At 48.1% G+C, this 6,968-nt stretch overlaps 1 protein-coding gene across 2 annotated transcripts in view; it reads left to right on the top strand.

Moving 5' to 3' along the window:
• lrfn5a (leucine rich repeat and fibronectin type III domain containing 5a) overlaps nt 1-6,968 on the top strand; it is a 53,328-nt gene that overhangs the window by 16,040 nt on the left and 30,320 nt on the right. The gene's annotated exons all lie outside the window — the stretch shown is intronic.

Raw genomic sequence — 6,968 nt, forward strand, 5'->3', positions numbered from 1 at the left:
GCCTAAAATAACTTTAGCTGTTGTGTTTGCGTCGATCCTTCTGGCTGGAGCCCGTCCGAGCTCTTGACTCCAGGAAACACCGACTGGAGATGGATCATCTCTGCCACTGTCATCCCAGATGATCTCTTCTTCCTCCAGTGTTCAGAGTTTGGGTCGGAGCGTATTTTGGGCATTCTGGGATCACTGCTAACGGCATTACATCCCTACAGCCCTGCCTGAAGCGATAATAATACCACCTTATCTGAATCGTCAGAGGTTTCACCTGTTAGAGCCCAGACAGGAAGATGAAACAGCAGAGCAGCTCTGCTACCACCGATTTAGAATCTCGCCCGCCGAGCCAGAAATCTGGCGTGATCACGCGTGATCTAACGACAATGAAAAGGAGGAAACACAGCACCAACGGGAAAACAAGAGGGCATCAAAGAAAAGATTATGGGATACTCTTCTGAGAGTATCTGCTAAGACACTGGGCGTTGGCCGTCTTTTAATAAATTAGATTATTGCACGTATGCAACAGTGTTTAGGTGAGAAGGTTCCCTCCTTTTGGGTGTGATGATGATAATTTGAAACATAATAAGATTCATTTCTCTGATTAGCAGCAGACGAGAGCCAGATGTGATACAGAGCATTAATAAATGATCATCCTTAATAACAAATGATCTAGCAGAAGCTTTAATGTGTTTTTTATTTGCTTTACATGCTCTCTAACGTGCTTCAGACCCGAGCCCAGAGTTCTGCCCGTCCACATCCATCAACCCTGCGATGGCTGATCTCATCACATCGGTATGAAGTAGTAAAGTAGTACAGTCGTAAAGGTTACTTCATTCATACGTCTAAAAAAAAACCTCTCGGGTTTTAAAACCAGCCCGTCTTTCGTGCGGACCAGGTCAGAAATGTGCACGTTGCTCCTCCGCTCGGCTTCCCTTTGCTTGGACGCGTTTCCTGATTAGCGACCCGCCGACATCAAAGCCGACGTTCCCTGTTGATCACTGCAGGGAAATTTCTCCTCTGATTTCTCAACATTTGAAAGGTTTGATGTGACAAACAAACAGACTCCCAAAATGTGAGATCCTCCCCCACCGGCTTCACAAACACAAACACAACTTTGGGAGAAGTTGACTGCTAACAAATAGCCCCAAAAAAAAGTCTCCCTTCCCGACATCTTACTAGTTATTGATTAAAGTAATTAATGAAGCGGGGCTGTAAATCACAGTCCCCAGTTTGTTGTTTGCGTTTTTATTTAATTATTGTGTTTAACTATTCATCAGGACCGACTTGGGTCACGTTTTGGTCCCTGACGTGTTTTCCCAGGTGCCTCAGACTGGAGAGTGTCCAACAGCAACAAGCTCATTAGCATAAAGTTGCTAATGGGCAACATGTTAATGCGTGTCTTTGACACGTTCGTCCACTTCCTGTCAGCCACACTCACTGTTAATCACCTGAGGGGAAAGTATGAACATGTCGTACACCGAGGGACACCCCAGGGCTCAGCCCTCGTCCCTTCATGACTTTTTCTATCGTGAGTCGCGTCACTTTAGAGTCTAAAGACTCGTAAGACTCTAAAGTGGCGCGATTTACGCTGTTTATGGTCGTCTCACAAAATTGAAGAGGCCCCACAAGTGCTGGTTCACTGGACCTTTTTTAAGGTGGTTTATTTTAAATCATATATATTTTTGACTTATTTGGCTCATTGGCATGTCCACCAAATTCAGGTTTTTGGACTACTGAAGGGAAAGAACACATGGAGAAAGGCCTCTGGCCCAAAAGGGACTCAAACCAGGAACACCTGAAAATGCCTTTTCACCACATTTGGCTAACGTTTTAACCGCTAAGCTAACATCGATTCTCTGTATCGGTTACATATGCTGCCAATCAGATGCTCCTCACTCTCAGATCATTGACGCACACTGTGAGATCCTCGATGGCACACAGAGAATGAATAACAGGGACGGACGTTGCCGTGTTGCACATCAGAATGTTGGCTATTATTCAAAGAGACGGTCGCTAATGTCACGGTTACCAGATGGCGAGGCCTCTGCCGTGCGCTGATGTAATACCCACATGGGTGGTATAGCTATTATGCATCGCCGTGTGGATTAAAGATTAATTTCCAAGAGTTGAATGGGTTTGATGCACAGCAGGATGATGTGTTCAGGTTAGTGACACAAAAGACGAACAAACATCGGAGGATCGCTATCAAGCGTTGTTTATGCACACAATCAGCATTTAAGCAGCTTAGCGGCGGCGTATTATCTATTCTGTTCAGGGGCTCGGCAGTAGGTAGACGGTCCCCAGAGCTCGGGCCTGCTGGGAGTCAAGACGTGGCGAAGAAGCTGCAGAAGGCTGAAAATAGAGCTACGTGCTATCAGCAGCATGTTGAGGCTTTTCTCACCTCCCCACACGTGAAATGCACAGAAACTGTCCGTCTATCCGTCCGTCCATCTGTCTATTGTGTAAGTATAATGTTTCCCTGGACAGCCGAGGTCCCATTTGAAGACCATGGAGACAGAGCAGCGCTCTCACTCTGACACCTCTGCCTCGGTGATTAATATATTTCCTTTTTGTCTCTCCGAGGATTAATTAATTCACACGTTCTGCTCTCAATTTCAGATATCTCACTCCATTTGCACTTGGTGCCTTTAAGCAAATCTGGGGAACATTAAAGAGTGAGAAATCGACTCGTTCATAGAACCGTTCACCCTCGCATCCAATCAGATCATATGTTCCCTTTTATTATGGTGCCAACAGTGTTCAATTGCGCCTAAAATCGGTAATTCTGAACTGATTAAAGGTGCATTAGGTAGCGTGCGCCTCATTAACTGGAGGAGGGGATGGAAAAAAGCACAGGAACAGGAAACTTTTCAAAACCCAGGCAGTCAAAGAACACATCTAAACCCCGATGATGCTCCCCCGTATCGCTGGCTCCGTTGACCACACCAGCCATTTCTTTATTTGGCATCTCCTAATTTACTCCAAAACCATCTGTCTGGCTGACTGGTGACGCGTCCCTAAAATAAATTTAACGGTCTGGAACGAATAATAGCCTTATTCTGAGTGGATTAGACGGACTCATGCCTGGGCCACCTGTTTCCTGGTACCCAAACTGTGTAGTTCCCCAGCGAAATACACTTGTTCAAATAAATGAAACTCGATTTCACCGCTTCGACGGACGCCGCCGATAGGCTGAAGGTGCTAAACAGCCGCCGGCCTCTGGGGGACCGCTTCAGGGTTTAAGGTGGGGGCAAATTCTGGTGGTAAAACACCTCAAACTCAACGGAAACATTCCGTTAAGTGTGATTTCAAAGCTCACCAAATGCACGAAATCCCGCATTCGCCTCGCTTGTAAACAACTAATGCGGAGGCTAATGCGTTTTTAGAGCGCTGAGGTCCTCCGAAACCACGCGGTGCCCAATCCAGACACCTCAGCACTCTCGGGATGAGAACTTGCTGAGTCGGCGGTATTGATCGGCAACCTGACGCTCTCCCACAGACGAATGTGGCCATTGTAAATGTAATGTGCCTCTGTCGTTCATCAGTGCTTAACATACCAACACCATTTCCTGTAAAGATTAGCGTGACTGTAAAAACCCAGCGAGGTTCGTGACTTAAAGGGGACGGATGTAGGACCAGTTAGAGGAGGACGAGGTTTTAAGAACACGACTTTACTCTGGGAGGTTTGAGAATATAAAGACGAATTCTATCCATAACCTTTGGTCAGAATTAGCTTAAGCGCGTGGCGTTATTGTTTCAATATAAATGTCGGATTTCGGTGAAAAAGCCGTGGATCCTGTAACCGCATTAAACAAAGCAGAGCAACCTAAATGCACTTACGCTGCGCCCTAACTCAGTTATTCCTTTGCATTTCCGCTCTCACTGGAGCCAACTTCCACACAGGCTGCACATTAGCTCCAGCTAACTTCTGCCTCCGTGTTATTCTGCAATTAAATGATAAAATGATTCCTACAAAAAGAGGGATGGTTCCCTTTTCTTTCGGTCTGAGGCCTAGACTGTTTTGATTTCAACTTCCGTTCTGATTAAATTAATATAATCAGTAAAACCCGTTTCAATACCAGGGGTAGAAATGTGTCTGTAGTGAGGTGAAAATCTTTATTTAATGGGGTGACATGACAGGCATCTGAATAATCAGCGAGTAGAAAGAAACTCTTTTAAAATGCTGTTTTTTTCCCCCAGTAAAATATGTATTATTCTCCCAGAATGCCCTTGGTGACCTTCCCTTGGAAAGGGCCTGTTTTAAAATGCAGCCACATCCACATTAGTGAATTAATAAAACATTGGTCTCAAATTTGGATGCTAACAATACAAAGATGGTTTGATCTCGCCACCCGAGCCAGCACGGCCGAGGTTCTGCAGCCAGACGTGGCGAGGGTGGTGCTGGTGGGGGAAGGGTGGGCAGAGATTGATAGAGACGGTGGGGGGGGGAGGATCCGCTGTGGCTGGAGGAGAATGACAGATGCAGGGATGAAGGATGGCGCAGCTGGAAGGACCCCCCCCCCCCCAATCCCAGTCTGGCTCTGGGCTGTGTGACACATGAAGGGATTTTCACAATGGCAGACATTTTCGGACCCCGTCGATACACCAACTGGTGACGCAACTGCGCTGTTTGCTTGGAGCCGACGACGCCGCGGGGCCCGTAGAGAGTAGCGATAAGCTAACGAGCTCGGAGGGCGCCGGGAACTATCGAGCTGCTGCTAACTTTTGACGTATAGAAGCCAAAAGGGTGCCGTTGAAATCAAAGGCGGCTGCTGGACACTTGTTTCACGCAGCAGATCAAAGCACATGTGGGCGGAACACGTTTGCCAGGTGTGTTGAAAGGCTCAGCAGTAGGCCACGCCCCCTGCTGCTGTCCGACGCCTCGTGTGAGCCGTCGGCCACGCCTCGCTCGCCTCGCTGCCTGGCCGAGCCACCGTGTGGGAGCAGCTCCTGTTGTGGTGCTACTGCTGAGTGGCTTTGACTCCAGCATCCTGCTGCACTAATTACACTCACTCGTCTTCACGGTCGCTGCTTATTTTCTCTGCAGCATCAAAGACGGAAGCGCCGATTAGATAAAATGTGAATTAAACACGATGGGAGACGCAACAAATGAGTAACAATAACGGGCAGGAAAGCAGATTTTAACGGAAGAAGACAAATTACCTGTGGAAAAACGACACGCAGGAGTCGAGGCAACGTGTGAACACCTGGGGGGGGGGGGGTGGTCGCCGCCTGTTGTTCTAAACTCTCCAGTTGTTGCTGTTCCAGATGTAGAATCCTCCAACCTGCAGCCGCGGCATTGACGAGAAGCAGATTAAGCTTAACCACAACAGGTCTGTTGTGAAATCTAATGGAATAATGGAAAGACCACGTGTTGCAGCAGCACTGGAAGCTGCCCTGGGGGGTCCGACCTCATGAGAGCACACGTGCCTGGGTTATCGTCCAGACCATAATGTAGCATCACCCCGAGGGTGTGATCCATTAGCCTGTAGCAGCAGTCGTGTGTCCTGCTAGTTAGGGACGTCCTCACCATATGTCCCCCCCACCCCGGGTCATTTGAGACTATCCGCCTGTACCGAGTCCCAATACAGCTAACAGGAAGTGAGCTTCTTTGAGGTACTAGCAAGCATGTAAAAGAAAACCTTGCATGTTGGTCAGAACCGGCGAAACTACCGGGATCGGTTCCAGGAATAACAGGTTCCCATTCCCACGTTCCTACCCGTGTTGCCTCCTGCCTACTCGCTGACGCTGAACGTGAGGAGAGTAGCACTCCAGCTGTACGTTTCCATGACGGTGGCGTTGTACGCGGAGATCTGGGGGTGTCCGATGCTGTTGGCTGCAGCTATAATCACGTCTGGGAAGGAAAAGCTGAAAACCGGAGGTGTAGGATGACCTGGCCTCCAGCATAAAGAGGAGATATCATGAATAAACGCTTACACGGGAATCACCTTGGCCCTACTGATGTGGCTCTGGCACCATTTAGCAAGGTCGGCTATATTGGCTGGGTCAGACTGGACCCCCGTGACTTTCCGGGGTGTAATTAACAGCTTCGGGAAGGTGGAAATCCCAGAACATGTGGCGAGAGCAACATCTGCCACGGCCAAGTTACGCAACACCCTGGAAGCTGTTTCTGCTGTGCTGGCAAATTAGCAGAACTCTCCAAAGTTGGTTTATTTGGGGTCGTGTTCAGGGTGCGTCGGCATTCAAAGGAGTTCATCAATAAACAAGTATTTGGACAAGAGGACAGCTAATGTAGAATTCCCGAATCAATCCTTCATTTATTGGCGTCTTTTTTCGGCAGGAAGTCGCTGCTGCGGCCACATTTGCTGACAGAGGCCCAGTTTTACCGCTCAAGGTCGGATCCAAAGATGGGGATTAATAATTCACATCTGCGATCCATCATTCAGCCGGATTCATAGGTTCAAAACCCATCGAGCCACTTGCTGGAAATGTTTCTTTGATAGGCAGAGTCGACTTTTTGTTGGAGGTTTTAGGGGTTGTTTTTTTTCTTCTTCTTGGTTTTAGTGTGAAATAATCAGAATCAAAGATGGAAGCGTTTCTGAACGATGGCGAGCAGTGTTGGATGGTGGAGAGATTTGTGCTGTTGTCGGCAGATTTTATTATTGACCGACAGTGTGTGTGTGTGTGTGTGTGTGTGTGTGTGTGTGTGTGTGTGTGTGTGATTCTGCCTATAACAGACACTACACACACGCGCTATTGATATGAGATATTGTTAACTCCTCCCCTTGGTATCTTGATACCTTGTACCCTTTCCTGTGTCCTCCACCTCCCAGTTCTCCAGTCCTTCGTGTCCCCTTGCACCCTCTTCATTTCCTGCCCCCCCACCCCCCCTGCTCTCCTCCTTGCCTCGTTTTGATTCCTCCTCTATCCCTCTCTCGCCCTGCTGGCTCAGCTGGTACAGAAGCCGCCTTTGTTTCTGCTGCGTCCTCCAACCTTTGAAGGAGGGAAGCTGAAAA

The sequence above is a fragment of the Takifugu flavidus genome, chromosome 16 (genome assembly GCF_003711565.1).
Source record: "Takifugu flavidus isolate HTHZ2018 chromosome 16, ASM371156v2, whole genome shotgun sequence".
Taxonomy (NCBI): Eukaryota; Metazoa; Chordata; class Actinopteri; order Tetraodontiformes; family Tetraodontidae; genus Takifugu; species Takifugu flavidus.